The sequence below is a fragment of the Pogoniulus pusillus genome, chromosome 34 (assembly GCF_015220805.1).
Source record: "Pogoniulus pusillus isolate bPogPus1 chromosome 34, bPogPus1.pri, whole genome shotgun sequence".
NCBI classification, from domain to species: domain Eukaryota; kingdom Metazoa; phylum Chordata; class Aves; order Piciformes; family Lybiidae; genus Pogoniulus; species Pogoniulus pusillus.
This window is the reverse complement of record NC_087297.1, coordinates 14841244-14868672: the sequence shown is the minus strand read 5'-3', so window position 1 is coordinate 14868672 and position 27429 is coordinate 14841244. Positions and strand designations below refer to the sequence as shown.

General features: G+C 48.6%; 1 protein-coding gene across 4 annotated transcripts in view; it reads left to right on the top strand.

The window, feature by feature from the left end:
* The window catches only part of NCOA2 (nuclear receptor coactivator 2), a 120341-nt gene that overhangs the window by 3660 nt on the left and 89252 nt on the right, over window positions 1–27429 (top strand). For 3 of the 4 annotated variants that reach the window (XM_064170732.1, XM_064170731.1, XM_064170733.1), the window contains exon 2: window positions 4854–4933. The gene's annotated coding sequence lies outside the window, so the exon portion shown is untranslated. Of the gene's footprint in view, window positions 1–3370; window positions 3393–4853; window positions 4934–27429 lie in introns of those variants that run through there. The other variant, XM_064170734.1, reaches the window with a different exon arrangement.

Genomic DNA, 27429 nt, shown 5'->3' with positions numbered 1-27429 from the left:
GCCCACTGCTTCCTGCTCCTTGCCTTTGTTGCTGTTGTGACTGTCTCACTAGAAGGACCTGGGCTGCTGCACCCAGCTGGAGCTGCTCCAGCCCCTGACGCCAGAGCTGCAGAAGCTTCAAAGGCTGGTGAGGTCTGAGCCTGGAGGATGCTGTCAGGAGGGGGAAAGAGGATTGGTACCTAAGCCAGACCCTAACTCTTTGTCTGCCGAGCTGATGGAGAGGGGCAGTGCTCAGCTGGGACCAGTGTTTTTGTGTTTGCTGTGGCTGACCTCTGCATAGGGCAGTTTGTGTGCAACAGGGGTAAATCAAGTGTTCAACAAGCTCCACAGCTTGCTCAGTGCTCTTGTGGGCATCAGAGCACTCTGTACTGCTGTGTTTCTGTGTTTGGTTCCAGAGGTCAGAGGGCAGATGTGTTACTGGAGTTGATACTCAGGTCTGTGACACAAGCCCTGCCAGAGGAGCACTGGGCTTCATTGCATGGGGGATCCACTGCAACACCCAGCCACACACTGCTCTCTGCCGAAGGTTAGCTTGGTTCCAGGTGGCTGCTCTGGCAGCATCCCCTTGTCCCGTTTGTAGACCAAGTGAAGTTCACTGCCCTCCTGTATTTTTTGTTAGCTGTTAAAACACTCTGGAGGTGATGGTGGCAGAGAAAGACAAATCCTGCAATGTAAGGCTGGGAGTAAGGAAGACAGAACCAGGGAGGAGGGGAAGCCCCTCCTGAGCATATGGAGACATCCAGAAAAAGATGTGCATCGTCAGCTGTGCTTCCATTGTGTGCGCAGGCGGCATCCGAGTGCCCCTTCTCCTGGGAATTCCAGCCTCACAGAAGTGTTCCGTGGCTCTGACAGGGCTGGACAATCGCTCTCAGATAATGAGTGTCTCATTTCATGCAGGCAATATTTGATAATACTTGAAGATTTCAGGGAATAAGCCCAGTTTGCAGCACGGCTGTGTGCTGGAATAGCGTTTTGTGTGTCGGCGAAATGGCAACTGGGTTCTCCCAGTGGTTACACATGACTAAGGCATCTTGCAGCTCTGTGCTCAGGTGTTCGTCAGCAGGACTCACGTTATGCAAACGCTCCCTGTTTTAACGATTCAGTAGCTTAACCTTTTCAAAATATACCAAGTAGGAACGTGACATGAAACATGACAGCTTGGATGGCTGGTTCAATCGGTCCAATTTAGAATACAGGCTTAGACAACCCAAACCCAACCTGGGGGATCTTTTTGAACGGGATTTTCAGACAAAGCTGTTTTGTCAGTGTTGTGAGGATTCAGAAACCTCATTTACACACTGAAAAAACTGAGGAGGAGAAAGGCATTTTCTTGTATTCAGTCCTGCATTTGCCCATTAACTAGACCAGTGTTTTGTCTCCTGAGCATTTGGAAAACTTCTGCTGATTTGCTACAGTTATTTAGAGTTGATGAATAGCTGAAGAACAGATCTTGAACGTGGTGGGTTTGCTGCATTGTGTTTTGTGACTATGATTTTTCAGATGTGCTCTGTGGAAATTGCACATTACTCATATTAAAGATTAATGGAAATTTTACTTGAGGATTTTATGGAAGTGAGATAGGCACAGTTCTTCGGGCGAGTGTCTGGTCACTGGGATGCCTGGCATTTTGAAGTTTGAAATTAGTTCATTAATTTAAATGTCTGAAGCTATACAACAACATGTTAACAATGCCCACATTTTCTCCTTGCAGCTGCATCATTGTGCCCCTCCAAGCCTTGCATTTCCTTAAACGGCTTCCATAACAATCTCGCATTAATACAGTTACTGGCAGATATTATTCTTGCTTTGCTCTCATTTTAGCAGCTGTAAGTGGTAGTAAATCTCTGTGAGTGTGCTCCCATTACTTGGAATTTCAGCAGCCTCTTTGTGATGTGTTTGCTTTTTGCAGTGAAGATGCAGCGTCCTCTGTAAGGCCTAATTACAGCTTCCTGTTTGGTTTGGAACTTCCAGAAGTTGCATGCTGTTTGGAAAGGATTTGTGTCTTGCTAAATAGTCCACACTATGGGGAAAACAAGACTGTGTTAATGACTGGGCAGGCAAGATGGATGACAAATTATTTGAAATGTCTCCCAAGTGTGTTGGTTTATTCCTGGATCTCAGGTGGTACAGGTCAGGTGAGCCTCTGTGGCATGGTGCACACAGCGCCGTGCTGGGGTGCCGGTGGGGTGCTTGGTGTGCACAGGGCCGTGCTGGGGTGCTCTCTGGATACATTTTTAGTGAGCTGTGTGGAACATGCTGTTGCTTTTGGGTAGGATTTACTGTGGATGCATCGCAGTTTGCTGCTTTATTGGGTACCTGCGAGGAGAACTCTGGGGTTGAAGAACAGGCATGGAAAGTAAAATAACATTTTAGTTGTCGTAACTGTTATGGAATTTTACCCTTATTGTGTCCTTACTGTAATTCATCTGTGTGAAGGGATTTAGTTTTTTTGTTGCTGTCAGTATTGATCTTTAGTGAGCCTTGCTGTGGCTTTGGAAGAAAACCACCCCAGTTCAAGCCAGTGCCGCTTGTTGCCTGCTTGTGCCTGACATGTCGGAGAGGAGGTGCTAGATTGCATTTAAGAAGAAAGCTTTGTGAGGATGGAGGAAAGTCTGCCTATGAATAAATTTGATAGCCCATGCTGACATTCATTACAGGTGGTGGTGTGTGCTTACAAGTTCATCCCCTGCCTCTGTGACAGAGTAATTTTTTTTCCAAGAAAACTCTCAGCCCCCAGGAAGGTCATATTCTGGTGTTAGTGCAAGCCAGAGTGTGGCTGTCACCCACTGCCATGGTACTGCTTCATGCTCCTTTCACCATGCTTGAGTTCGTGAGGTAGCTTTTCAGGATGTGTCCTTACTGCTACAGCACTAACCTCAGGACTTGGTGACTTTTATTTCTGGAAAGAACCTATTGTTCACTAATTTCACTTGCTACCCTTACACAGATTTGTAGCTTGGTCTCCAGATCTATCAGCAACGTCCTCCTCCTGTTCTGTTTCCTAAAACAGAGTCTTTGTAGAGAGGGTGATGAGTGTGTACAGATAAACACGTTATTTATTTTGGCAGCTTGCAATGATGTGCTGGAGGACAAAACCCTACCTCAGGCCTAAATCTTTGTGTGTTTTCCAAAATAAAGATTTACAACTAGAAATGCAGCATTCTTTTTTCCAATGTGACCAGCATACTTGTAGCCTTTATCTTAAAAGGCAACCTGTTGGTGCTTCCCTGGCTGTAAAATGGAGCTCTAATAACATAGTGCAAAGCTTTTTTTCCCAAATGTTTGTCTCTGTGCAGTGCAAACAGACTTCTGCTTGCTGTGCGGCGTTTTCAATGACACCTCAAACTAGTTTCTTGCTGCAGTTGTGAGTGAAATTAGCATCACTGTGCAAGGTGAGCTCATCTCTGGTACCTTTTCTTAGGACAAGAACCCGGAGATGATGTGGATGAAGGAATATGTCGAAGGTAGTCTGACAGTGGCAGCTGTTTAACCCCTTCCAGCTAAGCTGCGGTTTAAAGAGCTGCTAACATCTCTTTTATCGCAATTCGTCACAGTTTTATCACAGCACAAGGCGAGGCTGTAACACATCTTGAGTATCTGGAATGCAGATGCTGATTGAGTAGTTGTTCTTGTCCAGTGGCCTGCAGTAGCTGAGGGACAGGCGAGGAGTGGGGAATTCCCCTGTCTGCACGGGAGCTGTCATCCTTCCTGCTCCTCTGAGGAGAGGTCTCCTCACCACGGGCTGGGGCTGCGGCCTGCATCTGCTGGTGAGGCAGCAGCCTCCCTCTGGTGTCTGCGGAGCTGTGGTGTCTGGCAGACACTGCAGCCCCAGATCATAGAATCCGACCACCTGCTAGTGTCCTGCTCCCTGTTGTACTGCAAGAGAAGATGATGTTCCCTGTCTGTGAGGAAGCCCACATGTGTGACCTGTAAAGCCTGTGTGCTTTTTGGGCACTCCTGAGGAAATGGGAGTCATCTCCTGGGTGGGTATGTGCCTGGTGCTGTCTTGGGATCCTGCCCGAGAGGGAGCTTCGGCAGGGTTCTGGGAGGTGGCAGGAACGACAAAGAAGGAAGTTACTTCTAAATTCCTGCTCTCTCGAGGCGGAACTAGCGTGCTTTTCTCTCCCGTTGGTGACTCTTGTAGCGCATCTTTCATTTTCTTTGTGTTCTACCTTGTTGTTTGTCAGAATAAGAAAGCAGAAAGCTCTTCTTTAGTAGCTTGCTTGGATACAGTTGACAGCAAGTCCTGTTTGACCTACAAAGAGGAGTGCCTGTGTAGTATTTCTGTTGGCAGCGGCACACTGCTCTCCCGGAGGAGCTGTGCGAAGCTGTGCAGTGCCTTCTGCTCCCCAGGACTCCTCAGCCAGCTGTTTAGTTGCCCGCTGATGCTCATCCCCAAGATCAGGAGTGTCCCAGGTGGAGATTCTTGGTACCTGCAGCTCGTAGTGGTGGCCAGAGACATTCTATAAGAGGGCCAGGTTCTCCTTTCTGGAGGTTTGAAACCGAGGAGTCTGCCAGGCAGGTAATCAGCAGAAAAGGAACCAGCTGCTTCCCCTGAGAGTTCCCACAGATTCTTTAGTGACAATAAAGGCTGTGTACAGTGAGTTGATGTAAACATCTCAACTGTTGTCACTGTGCAGTGGGCAGCAGGTAGGGAGGGAGTTGTGTGCCTGGAGTGATCCTGTGGCTGGAAGGGAGTTGTAGTTATGTCTGGAAAGGCAGATAATTCTCTGTGGAGTTTGCTTCCCTCCCCGTGCTCACCATACAACTGCAACATGCTGAGCGTCATACTTGTGTTTTTCTCTTCCTGACTCCAAAAAAGACTGATGCTTTTCTCTCTGTTTTGTTCCCAGCCTGTTTGAAATGTGTCTGAGCAGCGAGGCCCCCTGCATGCGCAGCCCCTAGGAACCGTCGCCCGCCTCGCCGCGTCTCGGTGAGTTGTCTGCATCCTGCTGCATTTAATTGGGTTGTTACAGTTTTATCTCCTCCACTGGGGAATCTGGTGTGAGATGTCTTGCACTGATTGTGTGGATAGAGCAGCACAAGCCCTGGTTTTAAGTGGTGTGTGATCCTGCAGAGGGAGGTGGGATGCAGCCCTTCCAGGCACCTCAAAAAATGCTGCCCAGGCTGGCACTGGGAGCAGGCACTTTGTGTAATGCAGGACCGGGAGTGGGGCTGCTGAGCAGGGCTGAAGGCATCAACACCTTATGCTCTTTCCCATGAAGTTTGTCTGATATTTTACACTGTGAGTAAGGAGTTGGCATTTCTCAGATGTGCTGATTACCGTCTGCCTCATGGCAAAGGTTGAGTATGAAATAATACCAGGTCCTGCATCTGCACTAATAAATTACTGAAATTGAAGGTTGAAATGGATATAATGACACTGACGGCTTCATCTTCTTGTTGCTCAAGAATTACTGTCTGATGACTCCATCAGGCAGTGCTGTGCCTGTTTAGCTGCTGGCAGGAAGGGATAATGCTGCTGAGAAGCAGAGAAAGGGACCCCTGCTGATTGTTTAAATGGAGACTAATAATAATTTGGTGGTGCAGGGAGGGGAAGGGGCACGGAAATGCTGTGTTTTTATGTCAGCTATGTTTAATATATCAACACACTCACATGGTATAAACCTTCTACAAATAGGCATTTGAGATTTTATGTGAGAACCTTTTCAGGTTGCTCATGAATAAATGCTGTCTTTAACAGGCAGAGTGACTTCTTAAGGTCAGAAATATGTATTTTTGGGGCTTCCACACTAAATATAGAGGTGGAAATGAGCCTTCTGAAAAGGTTTCTAGTTGTTTGGGGGAGAACCGTTTATAATCTGCCAACTGTCTGTGGGTAAAATTCTGTACGTCCACCTCCAGAATCATTTCCTCCGTTGTTGATTATGCTGAGCAGCTACTGCAGACTGACAGTGCTGTTCTCGAAGCTCACTGAGTTCTCCAGCTTCAGGGAATGAGAATAGATTAAGCAGCTTTCCAGTGATTCTGTTTTTTTTTCCTGCCATTTCCCTTGGCTGTAGTGATAAAACACTTTGCAGTTCATTGCATTCAATGAATTTTCTAATAGTGGTTAATAGTTTGTTTATGTATGATATTAACTTGAAAATGCTCAGCCACATAGCTGTTATTACTTAGTTACACTTATTACACCATATTACTTATTATTTATTTACACTGCTTGTTGGGGCTGCATCAAGATCATCATCATGTGCATGACTTCTCAATAAGAAGCTGCTTCTGTGACCATTTAAGCAAATAGTTTTAAAAAAGGGGAATGGTAAGAATCCAAAATAGTTTTTTTTTTTTCTCAGTGAATAGACTCAGGATGAGTTATGTGGAATGAAGAGAGGAATGCCCAAGCTCTCCAAAGAGAGGAGGAAATTCTGTTGTCAGGTGTTAGCATGCTCATTTTCAGTTGTCTCCACTGTACATTTCCATGAAGAAAGGAATGCATTAGGTAAAGACTGGGAAAGTATTCAAATAGAATTTGCATGTAACTTTTGCTTGGTACTGCTGCTTTCTGCACCAAAATGATGCCTTTGGTTGTTGTCATGCCAGAAAGTGATCTGGTACTGACTAGGGTCACTTAATGCGTATTGGAACTATTTTGATGTTCTGTCATGGCTAGAAGTGTGCCTCTTGGGCTGGTTAGATGGCTTCAGGGTGTTATATGCATGAACTGTCAGGACATCATCTCAATGGCAGAGTTTGTGACTGCTCCCAGTGCTGCTGCCGTGTGCTGCCAAAGGGCAGTGTGAGCAGAGAAGCTTGGACTTTGGTTTACAGAATCCTCAAACACACAGAGATAGCAGCTTTATTTCCTGGTCTGAAGGTTTTCAGTCAGAAAACGTTTTATTCTGTTCTCTCTGCTTTTCTTCCTGTGTGGAGTGGTTTGCTTTGGGAAGAGCCATTCCCTGCAAGAGGAGAGCAGTCTGCTTTCTGTCACTCTGCATTTGGAGAGCCTGTCTCAGTCAGACTTTGTAGTGATTTCAGTGGTGTTAGTGTCAAGTGCCAAGGATAGAAGGTGTTTGTGTGTCTGTTTGCTTTGAGCTGAGTACTGTTGTTTCCAGCAAGAGGAGATAAAAAAATTCTGGCAGATGCCTCATTTTTGACTCTGCTCCATCCATGTGTGTAAAGGGAACACTGTCAGGAAATGAAGAGCAGGTCTGAAAATAAAGATTGCCTTAGAGTGGAACAAGTGTTGAGAGCCTTCAGTATTAGTTTAGGGATGCAGTAGGCTCCATGTATTGGATCTCGACGAGAGCGCATTTCTATCAGCATGGAAAGCTGGGCTGCGATGGTACCTGCCTAGAGCTCTGGAGTCAGCTGGGAGCTGTCTCGCTCCCACAGGAGCTTTTTCTGAAATACCTGGAATAAAATACAGGAGTTGACCACAGGTGAGGATAACCTGCACAGAATCAAGTCTGCTGTGCAAAGGGACGTGTGAGGAGGGAGTTGGTTCATGCTTAAGAAAGGGAACGTGTTCTCATCCCCAGAGCTTGCCGTGGGGAGCTGTGCTTTGCATACAGCAGAATCAGACCTTTCTGTTTCCAGTCACTCCTGTTCAGCAGCGACATTGGTTAACATCAGTTGCCTCTGAAGATGCCTGCAAATGTTGAGGCTTGATTATAGTGAATTTAATGCAATCACCATTAAAATGATACTCCTAATCTCAGAGCCAAGTTCCGTGTGGGTGGTACAATGAGAACAGAAGTAGTAAGAAATGAGCATCTATTAAGATTTATACAACTGCATCCTGCATAGAGGGATTTATTTTGTTTCCTGATATTGGAAATGGAGGCTTATGGAAATCTTTGGGGTTTGTTTTTTGGAAAGGCTGACATTTACACAAGGGTAATCTATTCCATTTCCCTTTAAAACTGATGGAATCTGAGAGCATTGTAGAGGGAAATCTCATTGTGCTTGCAGCTGGTGGAACTGGGTCTGTTAATCATGGAAGTACTTTTAAAGGCCTTGCCTGGTTTTGAGGCCACAATGTTCACACTGGTTATAAATCTGGAATAAACCATTCCTAAATATGTGCAACTCATTAAGGATTGTGAATGGATTTAAAAGGAGTGGTCTGTCAGGGAGCTGCTTACTGAGCTGATGGGACCAATCTCCCCATCTTTGCAGGACTGGTGAGGATACTTATTCCAGGGGCTCGCCCTTTGTGTGTAGCTGTGCCCTGGGAGACTGTTCTGAACAGTTCAGTTTCAATCGGGTAAATAAAAAATATTTAGGAAATGAGATTGCTAACCTGATTTGCTTCACTTCTTCAATATTGGTCTTGACTTAGTAATGGATTTTGCTGAGGTTTTTTCATTTCTTACCTTGATAGGACCCTCTTTATATGGGCAAAGGTACAGCACATATGCATTTAGAGAAGAAATAGCTGCCATTATCATCTGTGGAAAGTCCATCTATATTTCAAATATAGATTGATGACATTGTGCCACCAGTATTGGAGCCTGGGAATTCTGGAAGGGTCAAGAACAGGACAACCGAGTACTTGCATCATCAAAGAAGATGAGATGCATTTACTTGGGCAGATTTTCCTCTGGGCCTGCCTTTAGCTCCTGAATTGGGAGGAGTGAAATATTTACCCAGCCTGGCTCCTGACAGTAAATAGTATTAATTAAATCCAGGGCTTGGAAATGACACTGGTATTTCAGATTAAGGCCAGTAGATTTTGGCTTGGTTTCTGGAAATTAAATTCCAGTAGTTCGTTTATTTGACAGCATTATAGGACAGTAATTTGAGGTTCATGGGTATTTCTGTACATTAAAGTGAGAGAATGTTTAGCATGTCAAAGCACTGGCATGTTGGGCTTGGCAGCCTGTCTGCTGCAGCAGTGAGTGAGTGTGCAGCTGGCTAATAGGAAGGGTGGCACCATGTGTCCCCGTGTGATTAATTCACCTTTACATTAATGCACTGGCAAGAAGTTTCAGTTTTTATTTTTAAAACAAACTTTGGACATTGAAAAATTCAGAGAGGTCTTAGCTAAATTAGAGATGCTAATTGGTGTTAAAATGATCTAGAAATAGTGGTGAGTTCTGTGGTGGCCTTGGGCAGGGCTCCAGCTGCTCCAAATGCTCTATGAAATATTCCTCTGACCTCAGCAGAAGCAGGACGCTCCTGTGCACAGTGTCCGTCCTCCAGATCTTCAGTATCTCCAAATGGCAGCAGCTGGCAGGCTGGCAATGTTTAACATGAGAAGTGAGAATGAGTTTTGTCATGGGAATGGCAAACCAGCTCATCCTGGATGAACCTAGCTGCTGTCAGGGGGGTTAAAATGTTTCCCTTTGTGGTGTCCAGCACCTTTGTCTTTAGCTTAAGTTTGGATAGTCTCACCTAAGCTTGAATCCTCGCCTTGAGCAGTAGCACAAGGAACTGAAGATCCCTTTTTGTGCTGGATGGATCCCTTCAGTCTCCAGGAGCCTGTCCTACAGCTACAAGTAATGCTCTGTTGTGTGGTGCCATGCTTAGCAGTATTTTCAAATGGGACAAACCCATCTACGTTTCTCTGACAGGAGGTGACAAACATCTGTGAGATTTCAGTTGGGTTCACTTTATGGCCTTGCAGTTTTCAGGTGTGGGGTTTGCTTGGCTTCTCTTCCCAGAGCCTGGTTAACTGTTTTCATTGCTCAGCCCTGCTGAACACACTCTCGTAGAACTTCTGTCTGGAGTTGCAGTCTGTGCCCTGCAGTGGAGTGGGGTTGATGTGCAGCTGCAGGTATGTGCAGTTTGATGCATGACAGCTGGTGGTGAACGTGTCCCTTGCCCTGGCTGTCATTTCAGCCTCTCTCCTCGTGAGCTCCCATGCTGATGATCACTGCAGTACCTGAGGAGCTGGCACGTGGGGTCTGTTGGTGACTGCTCTGTGTCACTCTGGTTCCCACACTTAAAACATGTTTGGTGCAAAAAAGGACCACCCCACTGAGGTGATTTTAGATGAAATGTCCTGTGCTGTTTGCACCCCAGGCATGCTGCCACCACTGCTGTGTGCCACGGCTTTGTGCCACACCCCAAAGGCTTACGTAGGTTTGTTGTTTTCTGCTTGGTCTGGTCGGTGCCAAACACGGTGTGTCTGTGGCACGTGGGTGGACAGTGGTTTGCATTTACTGCTGAATATCAGCATGGACCCATGCATGTCGTGCTCTGGTCCTGGTTTAGGTACTGGGGACACCTTTTAAATGCCAACCCCCTCAGCAGCCTGCTGCAGAGCTTGATTCCAGTAATAGTAGCTATCACACTTGCCTCCTACTTAATCTTCCTCTAACTTGCTTCATCACTCCATTTCTGAGCTATTTCCTTCTGCCTCCAGCTTCCAGGAGAAGTGTTCTGTGTGTTGTCTTCTGATACCATCTGATCACATTTTAGGATAGTCCATTCTCTTCCACCTCTGCCATCAGCCAGAGCCCCTGGGCAGCACCACAAGAGGATGCTCTGGGACAGAACAGCTTGGCTGGTGGTTATCAGACTCTGGGAGCTGGCCGTTTTGTGTGCTGGGTGGCTCTGAGCTCCCTGCTTACTGCTGCCTCCAGTGCTTTGGAGACCTGACTGTCCTGGGGTGGTGCTGGGTGTCCTGTCTGGGGCTGTGCCCTGCAGTAAAGGGCAGTGGTTCCTTCACCTGCCCACCTCTGCAGATCTGCCTCACTGTCTGCTGCCCATGGGTTGTCTGCTCAGCAGGGCACTGCAGAGGGAGCTGAGGTGTGCACCCCAGATCTGCTGATCATTTCAGTCCCCCCAGGGATGCCCTTAATGCCTTTGGGTGGCTCACTGTGTGTTCAGGTAGGATCAGGCAGCTGAAACAAGGGTGTTTTTCCTGGGAACTGAGGATCTGTGCAACTTGAGCAAGTTTGGTTTTGTTGCCCCGTTCAGTGACTGAAATGGAAGTTGCATGGCAGGCACAGCCCTGTCCCTCCGTCAGAGGCATCGCTGCCCATGACTCAGTGGGGTCATTAGGCTGCAAATGTGCAATGCAGATGTAAAATGCAATACTGGAGCAAACCTGCTGCACATTCAAAACATTCCTCACTCCCAGTGGCTGAATGTGAAGAGGACTCTGTGTTACTGGGTTGTAACTGATACTGCTTACCCCTGGCAGGGGAGGAAGCCGGTAACAGGGAACTGTGGCTTCCTGTCTGAAGGAACAGGACTGATGCAACCTGTTGTCAGTGAGGGTCCAGGTCTGCTCCAGCCTGAGGATTTGATTTAATATTTTAATAACCACAAGTCTGTGTGCTTCCCTGTCTGCCTGTGTCTGGGCTGTGAGCTGCACTGACTGTGTGCTCAGGTTTGAGTCCTGTTGCTCTCCTCAGGATGGTATCAGACTCACTTGGGCCATGCCTGTAATGGGGTTTGTGGCTCCTACAGTGCCAGGCACCTGCTGTTAGGGTGCTGAGCAGACAGCTCAGATGATTTCTTTGGGCTGTCTGAGGGTCAGCTGCAAAAACTGAGCATCTGTTTCCCTGGACAACTGTTTGGGGGTTTAATCAACAAATAATTCAGAAAAGGTGGTGGGAACCATTGGCAGAATTTGGGAACTTGAAAACTTTTGCCCCTGCTTGTTATGGCAGTTCTCCATGGGAATGAGATCTCCATGGACACAGCCAGGGATGGAGCTGGTCTGGCTCTGCAGGTTTGCCAGAGGTGGACTGAGCAAGTCCCCTCAGCTGCAGTTCCCTCACTTGCTTGGCTGTAAAACTGGGCCAGCACTCAGTCTTTGCTCTCTGGTGTTCTGAATTGTGCAAGGAGAGCAAATAAAATAATACTGAGGTATTTAAATGTGCCCAAAGGCCTGCTCCTTTGCTGTGACCAGTGCTGAGATGGTACCAGTGCTGGAGAGAGCTGGCTGGTGGAATGATGAGGAGATGGGCTTTGCTGTGCTGTTGAACAAGGAGCAGCCCAGACCCAGCAGTACTTTTGGCTGCCTGATAGCAGAGGAACATCAGATACTGCCTGGACTGCACCCTCTGTGAAGGGTGCCAGTGCAGTTCCTCTTTGAAATTCTCATGTAATACTCCATGAGGGGTCAAGCCTGCTCTGAGTGCTCTCTGGTTAGCCCCCTGGAGAGTGAGGTATTTCTAACTCTCTGGAGCTGCTGGCTGCCAGCTCATCACTCAGCCACACAGGGCTCAGTGTTTTGACTCAGGATTGTCACCCCATGACTGAGGCCTTCTCTGAGTGGGGCTCAGCTCTAAGATTTACCTTGAGGTTGAAAGTTGCAATTGTTTTTCTTGTTTTCCTTACCCTCACTGGGAGATTGAGGGATAAGAGGAAAAAGTCTTCACCTGAGTCTAACCCCAGCTGGGGCTGGGGATTAGTTCACCTTCAGTGTTGTTTGTGCAGGGGGAAGCTTTTTTCCCTGTGTCTTACATTTGCATAAATGTTTTGTGCCCCAGCAAGAATCTATCTTTTTTTTTTCATAATAAAAGTGGTTATGAAGTGCCACTCACATGCCCGTGGAGCTGAGGAGAGCAGTTCTGCTTTTTCTGAGTAGACAAAGAAGCAGCCTGAATGTTTTGCAAGTTTATGCATGTAACATCCTGCCGAAACCTTTACAACTAACTTACGAAGTACTGAAATCGAGTGCTGGTGCTTTGTGCTGTGTCATACAGAGAGGGAGTGTTTGGCAGGTAGGTGGCAGGTAGAGCTGTAAGCAGCATAGAGCAGTAAAGGTTGTGGAGACAGAAAAGGTGCAGGTTTACAGCATTTCCATCCCAGGTTTGTTGGCGAAGGCACAAGAACACTTTGCTGCTGCACTGACCGGGCAGGTAGAGAAGTGCTGGTTGCAGCAAGAAGGAAGAGGCTCCCTGAGGGATTGTGCTGCTCCCCCGCTTGGGCTGAACATCTTTGGTGACAGCAGAGGTCCTGCTGCTGCCTGTTTGCTGCTTACTGAAAACAGTGGTGCTGGAGCAGAGCACAACAGCACAGCACCAGAAGGCCTCCCTGCCTCCAATGTTCAGGGTTTAAAGAAGCGAAGGCTTGCACCAAGCACACATCTGCCCCTGGCAGAGCCAGCTCAGCCCCCAGCCTGTCCCACTGTTCTGAAGGCCACTGCTTGAAGCTCTTTGGAAGGAGGCTGGATGCAAGGTGCAGAGCCAATGGCACTCTGATGTGCTGCTCTTTCTCCTGGAGGAGAAGCATAAACTGAAGTCTTTGAGCCCAGCTGCAGTGGGGGTGTGGGCATTCACACAGCTCCAACCAAGGTGGAGTATGGCATGGAAGCCAAGGCTTCTACTGAGTGTGGAGAGAGTGATTTACTCAAGGAGAGTATGGCAGATGAAGTAGATGCTGGTTTGTCTTTCCCGTAACCCTGAGATGACCCTTAAGAAGGTGAAGAGTGCCTCAAACTCTGGAGATTTCCTGGAAAGAAACGTGCAAGTTTTGCCAAGTGCTCTGACCAGAAATCATCAAATTTCTCTAGAATTTTACCTTGGCTCAAAGCTGGGGTTCAGATAAAGAACAAACAGCATTAGTAACATCACTTATGCAGGCTGCTTCATGGGGCAGGATTTTGTCACTACTAGCTACTGTTTTCTCTCTGTAATAGCAGCTTGGTGGCTCAGGCTGCATTTCGAATGCATCTGTGTGCACATAGTGCCACCAGGAATGAAGGGAGCCATGCAGAGCCTCTTCAAGCCTGCTTGCAGCTTGCCTAAAGAAGTGACAGATACATCCAAAGTCTTCATGGAAAACATCCCCATCAGTGGAGGAGTTTTGCCTAGCCATGTTTTTGAGGCATCGTTTCCCATGGAGAGCCAGGCACTCAGCAAACCTCCTGCAGGCAGCTTGGGCTGTGTGCTGTAGGCATCTCTGTGGTGTGTCATTTCCCTCCGTAGTCTCCACTGCTTTCATGGGAGAGCAAAGGCAGAGCATGGGTTGATGTATTTTTAGTTCCTTGGTGCAATTAAACATCTGGAAGCAGGCAGAGCTGTCGTCATGTGAGCAGCATCTCTGAAGTGCTCCTGACTGCTGCAGTGCTCTGGTGGTTTTGTGTCCAGGACTCTCCCCCGAGTGGGCTGCACACATCGGTGGGGTCGGTTTGCCCTCTGACCATTATTCCTTCCTGCTTGCTGCTAAGTCCTTGTCAGGGTGCTTGTGGCTCACTGAACTTCACTGTGTGGAGCTTGTGAGGACTGGGCTGTAGACGGAGGTTGTGGCAGGACTTAGGACAGGTCTGAGCTGTGTTCGCTAGATGTGGGTGAGCAGGGAGCAACGCCCGGGGTGGCTGCAGGTAAGCCAGGCTCGTTGGCAAGCAGTGACAGCAGCTGGGGCAGCACAGGTGTGCAGTCAGCAGCTGACCAGTGCCTGTGTGAATCAGCTCGGCCCCACTGAGCCTTCTGCCTTCAGACCAGTGCTGCTTGTGCTAGGGGGAGCTTAAATACAGGATAACTGGACAGGGAAAATAACTCTGGCAGCAGCTGGGGTGAGCACTTCATGAGGTGCTGATGGAAACCAGTCCTGCTTCCCTGTGCCCCTGCAGCCCTGGCTGCTGTCAGGGCCGGGCTGGGAGGCAGGCGTGGCAGAGATCCCCGAGGAGGGCTGTCACCTTGATGTGTGACTGACTTTGTTTGCAGCCGTGCAGCTGCAAGGGGAGCATGAATTCTGTTCTCTGTTACAGCCCGCATGAGCGTGATTGTTTTAGCCACTGCTGGGCATGGAAGTGGCTGTGCTGTCGAGGCTGGAGCTGCTTTCTTCCTGGGTTAATAACATTTGGAAGTCTTTGCTCCTTGTCATTTCCTGTCCTTCTCAAAGCATTGAGGTGCTGACCACTGCCACAATCTTCTCAGCTCTTCTTTCTGTCTTTGGGTGGAAATCTTGGGGTTCCATTGGGGTGTATGAGTGTGCATGCCTCTTGAACTATCTATTGCATCAAACTTCAAATTGCAGATGTGTCCCAGAAAGGCAACAGGCAGCCTTTATAGGAGACAGAGGGGCAGCCCCTGGTGTCTGCCAGGTGATGGAGGACTGTACCTGGCGCACTGGAAATGCAACTAATTACTCATCTTTGCTTATTTGTGTGACTTCTGTCACAGGCTTTTGCTGCTGATATGCAGAGTTTGCTCTGGGTGTGAAAAGGCTGCCCAGGATCTGGCTGTTACTGTGCCTGGAAGCTCTGTTACTTGGTGTGATTTATCTCAGTAGTAGCTTAGCGCCTGCACTTACCCAGTCCCAGCAATTCAGCAGAGTCCTCCTGAGGAGCTTCTGTGTTGCTGCTGTAGTGAGGGAGGGTAAAAGGGTGGCATAATGGGGTTGGGATGTTCTGGGTTTGTTTGGCTGTTTAATATAGATCTGAAGTTTAATTAATTAAAAGGGGGCTGGAAGAAGCACTTAGTGCCATGGTTTAGTTAATTAGAACGTGTTGGGTGATAGGTTGGACCTGATGATCCTAGAGGTCTTTTCCAACCTGGTTAATTCTGTGATTCTATAAGTATAAGGGTTTGAAACTGGCAACAAATCCCATGCTAAGTAGGCCTGTCATGATCTTGGCATCATTAGAAGAGTGAGTAGTGAGGGAAACTGGGTTTGTGCTGGTGTTGCTTACAATGGTGTGATAACTCACTAATTACCTTTGGTGTGGCATGGTGGGTAAAAGGCCCAGGTGCCCGGGATCCCCGTTTGGGGGAGTAGCTCTTCCTGCTCTTGCTACAGGAATTACAGACACGTCCAAGTATTTCCCAAGCTTCTCTTTGATGATCCACACAATGTAACAGGAAAGGCTGACCAAAAATCCCTGAGGAGAGTAGGAGAGAGATAGAAAGGTGTGAGCATAACTGGCTGTGCCCACAGCACTTCCCTGCTGCCTGCTCTGAGGTCTGCTTTCTAGAGGAAGCGGAGCTGCTGTGTGCTGTGCGAGGCTAAACATGTTTGTGTGCTCCTGGTGCTGTGCTTACACTTCCTTCCTCTGCCCCACAGCAGCTGCTCCTCCTCAGGGGCTGGTAGGGCACTGCCACGCTGGTAGTGAGGGAAGGAGCTCACCTGTGGCAGCCTTGCTTTGGCATGGGGACACTGGTGGGTGGCTGAGGGCACAGAGCCAGTCAAATGCAGTGCTGATGTTTGTCACACGAAATTGTCTGACAAGCATGGCAGAGACCAGAACACCTTTTGATACAGAAGAGGGGTAAAGCTTTGGGATTAACAATTAGAAGCTGTGGCCTGTCAAGACACTGCCTGATGTGCCCCAGAATATGCCAACAGAAGTCACATTCGGTACTGATTCAGTCTTCTGGGCAATCAAACTTTGGAACTCCCTGGCCCTGTCTTTAAAGAGGAGGGGGGAAGGCGTGGCATGCACTGAGAAACTCAGCCTGAACATGCAGGTTACAGAGCAGCTGATAAATGTGATGCAGTATGCTGGTAGTGCTTGGCAGTGTACAGAAAGCACTGGTGATGGCAGAGATGCTTCTCTGAGCTGTTGCTTGTCTGGAAAGCTTTGTTGTAGTAATCTCAGTGGTAGCAGAGTGAGCTGGATGTAGGTAGGTGTGTTCATAACTTTGGGTGTGAGTGACTGAGACATTAGAACTTTTTCTTAGTGTTTAGTTCCTGTTGGGCTGAGTGGAAGCAGTGAGATGTGTGTCCCGAGTCTGTTGCAAGTGCAACCAACAAATGGCTGAGGAAAAGCTCTCAGTGTGGTAGCATGCTGTAGTGTGCACAAGCTCAAGCTGTTGCTGGCCAGCTTCCTGTCCAGCAGAGACTTCTGTGAGGCAGAAGGTGCCCTTGGTCAGGTCTGATATCCCTGGTCATGCTGCGCTTCAGAACGGGGAGATGTGAACCACTTGCCCAAAGCAGAGGTTCTCTGGCATGGCTGCAAGCCAGCTTTCACCTAGGCTTTGGGAATGCCTGAAGGCAGTGCTTGGGTGGCTTGGCTTCAGTGCATCTTGAAAATGACACCTGGTAACATTTCTGCAGGAATTTCCCCAGGAAAACACATCCCTGCCAGCTCCCACTGGGGCTTGCCAAGGCTGGTGCCTGGTAGTGCCTGTGCCAGCCAGCAGTGCTGGGTTTGGCCCTTCTATCTCATCTCTTCCCTTGCTTCCACTGCAGTCTGAGAGAGGCTTAAATGTCTCAGTCTCATAGCAGCAAAGCAGAAATGTGCGAAGGACAAACCCAGCAGAACAACCAAAGTATAAATACACTTGCTGGTGCCAACTTTCCTTATTGCCCTTCCTGGGCACAAGAAGCAAGAGCTGAGTGTGAATAGTGCAGGGCTGCTTTGGCTTCCCGGCGGCAGCAGCAAGCAGCCCAGGCAAGGCACTTCAGAGCAGCATGGTTTGTTGCAGCACGGTTGTGTACTCGAAAGCTGGGCTGCAGTCTCTATGGCTGACTCTTACTACTGCTGCTCCCTCGGCTTCCGCAGCTGGAGGCTACAGCAAAGCTGTCAGGTATGGGACAGCATCTCAGCAGCTCTGTTTTGCTTCGTGCCCAGTCGTTTTGTGCAGGAAAGCATCACATCCAAACCCTGCATCAATACAGTGCCTTTGTTTGCCTTTGGGTTTTTTTCCTCTTGGGTATGTTTTCAAAAGGCTTTTGTTGCTGACAAGCTGTACAATGAACAGGATCCCCTGACCCTAGCTCTGCTGCTGTGTGAGATCAGTATTTGCCTGCAGGAACTCCAGAGAGGACTGCATGGGCAATTCCCAGACCTCCAGGCAACTTTCCCATAAAGCTTTGTGTGGGAAAGGAGTGGTGTGGGACATGTCCTGCCCAGGCTTCCATCTGACAGTCAGAAGCACAGAGACCAGCAGTCCTGTTGAGTCTTTTACAACCACATGTGTTTGGTGCCTGTTGTGTCCACCCTGGGCTGCTACCAGCTGACAAAACCTGCCAGGGCTGACACTGCTTCCAGGTGACTTTCATTGGGCTCATTATAGGTTTCATTTTTCATCTCTGCACTTTCTATTGGCAACTTCTGCATTTTTTTCAGTTGAAGCTTAATTGTCATTTTTATGCACATTTGTGTTTCAGTAATGTTTTACCACAAAGTGTAATCTAAATGGCTGTGCAGGAAGGAAAAGCAGAGTGCAAGGTGTCCCCCAAAGTTCACCCATTCTTCAGGCATTAGAATCATAGAATCAACCAGGTTGGAAGAGACCTCCAAGATCATCCAGTCCAACCCATGCCCCAGCTCTATTCAGTCAACTAGACCATGGCACTAAGTGCCTCATCCAGGCTTTTCTGGAACACCTCCAGGGATGGTGACTCCACCACCTCCCTGGGCAGCCCATTCCAATGCCAATCACTCTCTCTGTGAAGAACTTCCTCCTAACATCCAGCCTATACCTCCCTTGGCACAACTTGAGACTGTGTCCCCTTGTTCTATTGGTGGTTGCCTGGGAGAAGAGGCCACCCCCCACCTGGCTACAATGTCCCTTCAGGTAGTTGTAGACAGCAATGAGGTCACCCCTGAGCCTCCTCTTCTCTAGGCTAAACAACCCCAGCTTCCTCAGTCTCTCCTCATAGGGTCTGTGTTCCAGGCCCTTCACCAGCCTTGTTGCCCTTCTCTGGACACATTCCAACACCTCAACATCTCTCTTGAATTGAGTGGCCCAGAACTGGACACAGGACTCAAGAAAAAGGAGTGGGAAGTATCACATTCTGATGGAGCTCCTGAGGAGCTTAACACTGTGGTTTTGCCTTCATTGCCTTGTGGTGGTACTTCAGAAGCTCTTGTGTTGCTGCTTTAAGGAGCAGACCAAGTCCTGCCACACACAATCAAGTGTTCCAAGTTAAATTCTGCAGTGACTTGGCTGGATTGTGGTGATCCACTGACTGCAGCCTGTCCTCATCCAGTGAAGGTTTGGCTTCAGAAGATCTGCAGGGGCTGTGTGGATGAAAGATGCTCTGAAATATGGATGGTGTTCTGCTATGAGGACAGGGACACCAAATGTAACATTGCCAACCCATCCCATTCAAGCTGGGCTTTGAAACCTGTAGCAGACACCAGGACTGTTCAGTGTGTTGTCCTTACTGAAAGGTTCATCCTGAGCCTTCCTCCAACAGGACTCTTCAAAGTGACATGTTCTACACAGGACCTGGCACTGGTAAGTTGTCAGTTCCTGATGGACACTGTTCCTCTGAGCAGTCTGCAGCTGCAGTGGTGCTTCCTGACCCTTGGCAGTGGGAAGGGACGTGGAAGGGAACAGAAGCCAGGTGCCATTGCCTTGGCCCAGATAAGTTTCTGATCTTCTAAATGAGATTTAATGCTGGAGAAAACAAAGTGATGGGGAACAGGCCTGTGGGTACCGCAGTGAGACGGTGAGGAACCCACTGCAGTCTGCTGCACACAGTGGAACAGAATTTCATGGGCATTTGTAAGCTGATAGATGTAATTGTTGACTCATTTATATATTTCCTTTGACATAATGTCCCCCACCCACTCATACTTGTTTTGCTCCACCAGACTGTACTAGACTGAGTGTTTGTGTGTAGTATTGTTGCTGTGATCCTGTCCTTTGCCCTCAAGAGCTTTCAGACAATGAACTGAAATGCTGACACTTCTCTCTTTCAAAACATCTTCCCTCAGGTTCTAAAGGAGCACCACCTTGGATTGTGCTCTGGTACTTCTGCTGTGTCTCAGACTCTGAAAGGAGTCCTCAATTCTCGTTTCCCTTTGGTTACAGAAACCATAAACATGAGTAGGGCCCAATTTGTGCCACTGCTACAAACCCAGTGACGTTCTCTGCCTGCATCTGAACACCGTTCACAGGTCTGCTTTTATGAAAACTCTCCTCTCATCCCCTTTCCCAACAGCAGGGTTTATGTGCATTTTAATACCATGCAGCTACAGCAGTACAGAAGCATGTGGAAGGGCAATAAAATGAGAAATCTGAACTGCAGAAGGCTTAAAAAAGTTAAAATCATGTTTATTCTGCTGAAGTGACAAATGTTGCTGGCACAGAGGCTGTTAAGGCATGTTTGTTCAGTTGTAAATATTAATTTGTGTGCTTGACTGCAAATACTGTGATGGACACTTCTGTAAGCACCCTTTAAGAACATATTGTATTGTAAGCACTCAGTCTGCACAGTTCTGCTGCAGTGTTTACAGCAGGCAGAGCCAGGAAACTCTGAATGAAGCTTTGCTCTCATCTGTCATGCACAGGAACATGTTGGGCTTTCTGCTCCCAGATCCCAGCTGAGGGCTGGGGTGGTGATTTCTGTGTGCTGCAGTGTGCAGGCCATGTGCAGCCTTCTTCCAGCATCAATAGCTGAACTGTTTCTGTGCTCCTGTATAGCTCAGGATCTGGTCAGGAGAAGTTCCAAGTCCAGTCCCTCCCTGTCCCATACCCAGGTATCTAAGTGCTGCTGGAAGTGGAAGGTTGGGCTGTTGCTGCCAGTGCTGATCTGCAAGTTAAATGTTTATCTGTCTCCCAAGTGGCAGCACCAAATGGATGTCACCAACACAGGCACTGTCATGGGCAAGGGAGAGCCCCTAGGAAGAACCTGGCAAGTGACAATTCTGCATTTCACATAAATGTGTTTCACTGCCCTGCTCCACACCTTGGTTTCCTGTCCTTTCCCACCTGCTGGTGTCCCATCACTTGCAGGCTTGGTTTCTAGAGGCTCTTGTCACAGTACCACTCGATTACTTCCAGCTGAGTAAGTGCTCAGCTGCTCCTCATAGCTTTCCAACTCACATCTGCCAACTGTGACAGCTCCAATGGGGAGCAGCTGAGTGTTTGGAGCCTGTCTTGCTTCTTGTGCCCACTGTGGTGGGGCTGGGAGCTGCCAACAGCCTGCCCAGTGCCAGTGCAGTTACTCCAGTTCCTCCATTCAGTGTGATGTGGGTGTTGAGGGATTTCCAGGTGGTCCTGCTTCCAAACACAGCAGCTGCCCATGTGTGAGCTTGTCCTGTCTAGGAATCACAGAATTAAGCAGGTTGGAAGAAACATTCAGGACCATCAGGTCCAACCTATCACCTAACCCTTCTAATTAACTAACCCAGGGCACTAAGTGCCTCATCCAGCTTCCTCTTAAACACCTCCAGGGATGGTGACTCCACCACCTCCCTGGGCAGCCTCTTCCAATGCCAATCACTCTTGCTGTGAAGAACTTCTTCCTCATGTCCAGCCAGAACCTACACTGGCACAGATTGAGGCTGTGTCTTCTTGCTCTGTCCCTGGGAGAAGAGCCCAACCCCATCTGGGTACAACCTCCTTTCAGGTAGTTGCAGAGAGCAACGAGGTCACTCCTGAGCCTCCTCTTCTCCAGGCTGCACACCCCTAGCTCCCTCAGCCTCTCCTCACAGGGCTGTGCTCCAGCCTCCTCACCAGCCTTGCTGCCCTTCTGTGGACCTGTTCAAGCGCCTTAAATGTCTTTCTTAAATTGAGGGGCCTAGAACTGGGCACAGGACTCAAGAAGAGGCCTTTGGGGACAGTGAATCCTGGAGGATTTGGTCCTGGGCCTGATACACTTCCTGGGGACTGGCGAGTGAAGAGGAAATGGGTGGCTGATCTCAAAGGCAGTGGCAGCCTCACTGACCTCTGCCAGTGAAGAGCAAACTGACCATCAGCCTCTGTATGCAGAGTGTGGGGCAGGCTCTTTCCTCTGAGCACTTGCTGTGAAATCATCTTGTACTGCAGCTCCTGCAGAGTCCTTGGGCTGTTTGAGTCCTGCCAGTGGTGAGAAACTTTGAGAGAGGGTGGTTTTCATCCTAGTGTCAGTTCTACAACGCAAACTTAATGCCAACAACTTCTGTCACTGGGGCTGTAACATAACCAAGAGCAGTAAAACCCCAGCTCTGCTGCTGCTGGGAACCAGCAGGAGCTCCCGTGGAAGAAGCTTTCTGCCTTAAGAGAGCTTTGAAGAGTGTCCTCACAGGCTTCAGCTGCCTTCCATTCGCCTGCCTCAGCTGGGTGCTGCCTGCCTTCACCTTTGCTCCTTAAGGGTGATCCTGCTGCCAGCAGCCCAGCAGAGCAGTGATGGCAAAGCCAGCTGCGAAGGCTGGGCACAAAGGACAAGGAGCTTTTCTGCATGTTCCTTGGTACTTGCAATGACTCTGTGCTGCAGTTCTTCACTGTGCTGCTCCTCGGCTCTGGAATTACAGAAGACTGCCATGGTCAAACTGCAGATCCTGACTGAGCTGCTGACCACCATCAGTCCATTTGTTTTCTGACACTTGAACATTTTCCACAGTTTTGCAGATGTTTGCTTCAACTCACAGAAATTTAAGGTTTGAGAGGGACCTCAAAAGCTCATCAAATCCAGCACCCCTGCCAGAGCAGGATTCCCTGGAATAGACCACATAGGAACACATCCAAGCCTTTCCCAGTGTTACTGTTAGGTGTCACAAAACCAGCCCTGTCTGGAGCACCAGTCTCAGAGACAGGTATTTACTGACTGGATCCTTCTGTTCCATCCCACATCATTGCCTACAACCTGAAGGGGGGCAGAGAAAGTAACTTGTGCCCCAGACTCTTTCACCAACCATCTCAAGGCCTGAAGTCTCTCTTCATTGCCCTCAGGCTATGGGATGGAGCTTCCTCCCCACCTGTCTGGAAGAGCAGTGGTTGGTATCTTGCTTCAGCCAGACATTTCTCTCTGATTCTGCCAGGTCCATGACCTGTAGGGAAGATTTGTTTAATGCAAGGTCCAAGGACACTTATGAAGGGCTTGTGTGTCTGTAAAGGCAGAGTGATGAATAAATCCTCTGGTTTCCTTCTTTTTGACCCTTTGAACCATAAAAACGTGTTTAATGGGTTTCCTTAACCCTGTGGTGTCTGGAATCTCTGTATGGTTTGTGCTCAGCCTTGTTCTCTACCTGCTGTTCTGGGTGTCTCAGTTTGGCTCCTGGGAGCTCTGGGAGCCAGACACGCGGTGTGTTGGGACAGGCTGTTCTGCAGCTCCCTGCTCTCCATTGGTGTGTTTGGGCATAGTTGGGAGAGTTTCCTGCCTTTGCTTGCTGATTAGAAGATGCAGTTTCTTTGCAGGGTTAAAAGGAAGCTCTGCCTCTGTGCATCAGTAGCAGTTTACCTAGCTTTAGCTGTTCTGTGTTCTGTGTTTCTGTGCTTTTGGTAGCCAGAATCTGCCTAATTTAACAGATTCTTGGGCACAAGTCATCAGTACTGAGAGGAGAAGATGTAGATCAGACCAGGTGTAGGTCCCAAACAATGCATGGTGAACACTCTCTGCTGCCTGTCAGGAGCACTTCAGAACTCTATTGCCTTCACACTAAAAGTTCACTCAAAGCCACAGCCTTGGGTACTTGCTCTTCTTTCAAGTTGACTTCCCTCTTCCCTCTCTTTAAAATCATTGTTATTTGTGTGGAGAGAAGCTCTGAACTGAGGCTCCTTAGGCTGGCAGCTCAGGGTGCTGCTCTGCTTCGTGGCAGCCCTGGCTGTTGCAGACAGCTTACGTGGCTGGACTGTAGTTATCAGTTGTGCAGCAGCACTCGGTTCAGGTGGCGTTCGGAGCAGGTCTACTGGCACAGGGGTGTGCTTGAGGGGGTTCCAAGTGTTAGTTGGAGATTTTATGGCACAAATATTGTCCTGTGGCTAGAAAGCAAAAAAATAAAACTTGCCAGCTAATGAGGGGTTTTTCAGTCCTGATTAAATTAATGAGAAATCAGAAGTAAAGAATTCCAAGGGCACCTCTGGTATGTGTGCCAGGCTTTTTTAGGCCTTAATGCTCTGCATCTTCTGCACTGTTGCTTTATCGAGTTGGCTGTTTGCAGAACTCAGGTATATGTTTTCTGTCCTTTGACAGAAGCGGGGCAAACCCAAGCCAGCTTTGTAGCGAGCGTGGTGGATTCCATAGCTGGAGCAGTGTGGCTGTCCAGGTTCCTAACACCCCTGTCATGCTGTCTGGCTTTGAGCTTTGCATTTGTTTTGGCTTAATCATTTATGTGTTGTTTGTTTTTCTTCGAAGAGTTTCCCTTTGGAGATGAGCTAATAGAGGGAGTATAGAAATGCTGTCTTGTTTGGAAGGGAGAGTATCACATTCCAAAGCTATTTTTATTCTATGGCCAAAGTTCCTGTAAATGCAGGCAGTAGTGATTTGGTACTTGAGCAACCTTTTGCTGGGACCTAGGATCTCTTCAGAGAGCTTTCCGGTGCTTCTGTAACTGCTCGGCACAGAGTACCGTCAGTCTGTCACTCGAGAGGCCAGGGAGGTGCATGGCTGGTCTCCACCGGTGTTCACCTGAAGAGCTACTGGATGCTGCTGCCACCCTTAGTTCCCAGTGGTGGGCTGCTTGTGCAGAGCTGTTCGTCTTCAGGTATGTAGGATCTCTGTGAGCTGCTCCTGCGCACGTTGCAGTTTGTCAGACTGGGGAGATGTTGCCCTGGAAGAGGACTTCTCTGTCAGCAGGCTGAGTGTTCTCTACTTGAGGCTTTTCCAGAGGTCCAGAGGTCTGAGCCCTGCAGGAATGCTCTGCTGGTGATCTCTGCTGCCTGAGCTTAGTCAGCCTTTTGGCAGGAGACCCACCCGAATGTCTCCAGCCGACACCTGCAGTCCCAGCGCACAGGGACGCTGGCTGGAAATGCTTACCCTGGCGTGGCAGGAGCAGGGGGGTGTGCAGGACTGCACACAGCAGTTACTGATGGCGTGAGCTTCACGTAGAGCAGTGCTGCTGGGGAGAGCCAAAATCTGACTGGTTACCAGAGCTCTGAACCCAAGGAGCTGCTAAGATGCTTTTCCACCACATCACAAGCAGGGAAACCCCATTCAGGCTTTCATTCTGTTCTGCACCGATCTTGCAGTATCTTTTAAACCCTCCCGGCCGCGTGTCAAGGCCGCACCAGCAGGGCGATCGCTGCGCCCTAGGAAGCCCAGCAGAAGATGCTTTGCGTGGGGAGGGGGAGCCTGCCACGTGTTCTGCCACCAAAACTGAAGAGCACAGGCATCCGCCGCTGCCCGAGCTGCGGTTTGCAGGGTGCGTACTGCCCAGGGAGGTGGTGCTGGTGACGGAGCACAGGGAGCAGCATTCCGCAGGGCTTGTGACTTTGTACCCTGCCAGTGTTTAGCAACTCCTGGAGATTGTAACAGCAAACAGTTCAACTAACTTGTCAGAAAAGCTGCTCTTACAGGAAGAAAAGAATTATTGAACCTTAAACACTGCCTGGAACTTACTAGGACACAAATTAGTGTGTTGTGCCTATTTTGTGTCCTTTGTTTCTGGGTAGACTGCACACATGTGCAAAGGCTTTGCCTCCTCTGGTGCATGGTTCTTTGTGCTGGCTGACACAGGGTGCCTGATGGCAGCAGCGTTTAGTACGCAGGACAGCTGCATAAATGGCTCTCAAATTATAAACAACTTCAAAGACTGCATTAGTTAGAAAAAACAGATAGTGCCAGTGCAGTGTAAATCTGCCTGCTCCCTACAGAACACTTCTCTGCTTACTGCCAGTCTTAGGTGTGTGTCTTGGCACTGGGCATTGGCTTTTGATCAGGTGGACAAAGTAAACTCTGTGTAGGGCTTAGAAAGACTAGAAGCTCAGTTCTGGAGCAGCATTGGTGCCAGGCTGTGGCAGCTGAGAGGCCACAGTAAGTTCAGTTGCAATACTGATAGCTTGCAAGGTGGAGTCCTGCTGGAGTGCTGTTTTTGGGGAGACCTGGCTTACTCTTTCTGAAGGTGGACACTTTAACCTGGCCTTTTTTGTCAGCTATGCATGGAATCGTGGTCCACTCCACACACTGGAGTGTGTGTAGATCCATGTAGCATTCAGATGAGCATTGTGTACACCCGAAAGGCTGCTGTGCCAGCCTGGCACAGACATGCCTGGTTCAGTACAAGTGTAGGGCATTCCTCGGCATTTGCAGTGGGCAGAAACTGCCCCTGTGCTTGGCCTTGGCTCAAGCCTAGGGATAACTTGCTGCTTGTGTTCTGTGCCTATCTGTCCTGTTGGGTACACCAAAGCCAGCCCATGTCTGAAGTCTCTGACTCGCCAGAGCAGAGTTCAGGGGTTGCTGAAGGAATCAAATGATGCCTCTGCTCAGTCTGTGAAGTCTGCTACAGAATCCCAATGAGTCCTTGAAACTCCAGGTGGAAATGCTGCCCGAAGTGATGCTTCCTGAGCAGTTCTTTAAACAAAGCATGGTCTGACGGATGTTCAAAACTGTATTTTAATTGGCTTAGGAAGCTAATGAATGAGAGGGCCTTCAGGTCGAGAAAAGGCCTGAGAGCTGGTAATTGCTTTTCAGATGCAGAAAAGGGGTGTGTAAGTGGTGGGCGTGATTAGCCTCTGCCTTTCAGACTATAAATAGGGAACAGAGCTCCAAAGACACCAGTCTGCCAGAGTAGCCAGGCTGTGTTTGAAAACACTGTGCAGTAATTGTCGTTTAGACTCCAGTGTTGCCTCTAGAACCTCTCATGGTCGTGGATGTGTGCGAGAGGTTAGCTGCCTAAACACACTACTCTTGGGGTTTGCCAACCTACACAGAGCCCAGGCTTGCCAGAGTGTTTCAGTGCTGGAGCACCCACGAGGTGCCTACAGCACCGTGTGCTGACCTGGCCCTCTGGACCACCACTGGGAACCTACTGCCTTTTAATACCAATTGTATAGGCCTAGCCACAGCACGAGCCGGGGTTTGATTGGTGCTAGGGCTGCAGACATCCCAATGCTGTCTGCCAGTGTTTGCTCCTTAGCCGAATCTTCTACTATTACTGCATTTTCTTAGCTTTTCCCTGTTTGATCTGCTGTGTTGGAAGATGTAAGGTCTTACTCTTGAGTAACTGTCCATGTGGGATCATTTAACACATACAATAAATACACTGCCACATATGGGCTTTTGGTGGGCCCTGGTTTTCAGAGCAGCAGCAGCAATGAAATCCACCCTCTTTTCCAAGCAAACATTCAACTGAGCACGTGCTTTGCAAAGCAGAGACTTCTGAGCTGCAAAGTAAACTTGATGTTTTTGTTTCTTGATTCAGCCTTTATGAAAGGTGAACAAGCCCAGCTTTTGCACCTCACTATTTCAGACGTGTCCGCTTGGATATTAACAAAATGCAGGTGCAGAATTGCAAACAGTCACCAAAAAAAGGTAATGCAGTTAAATTTATCCTCGTGTTCATGCTGAAAAGGGTTTGAATGAAGCTGCATTTGTACTGAAAGCTTTCAGGCTTTGGCTGATAGTGTCTTATAAGAATTTAATGAAGAAAACTCTAAGTGCTTGAAAAGGGCAGAAATGGATTCGAGAGGGGCTTTTCTGTCTAACCATAGTGCTGCTGCTCTGACTCCAGCAGGCCTCTTGAGTCTCATGGCTTTGGTTTTCCAAGGCAGTTTTTGGTGAGCTGCTGATGCTGGAGGCTTGCCAGTGGTGCTGGAGGGCACTCTGACTGTACTTGATTCTCATCTCCTTCTCAGAGTGAGCAGGTCCAGTCTTGTTGGTGGTCTTGAGGCAGTCCTGAGGAAGCAGGGTACTTAAACCCAGAATATTTTGTCTTTGAGATGCCTCTTGCTGTGGAGCAGTTGTCTGGGCATC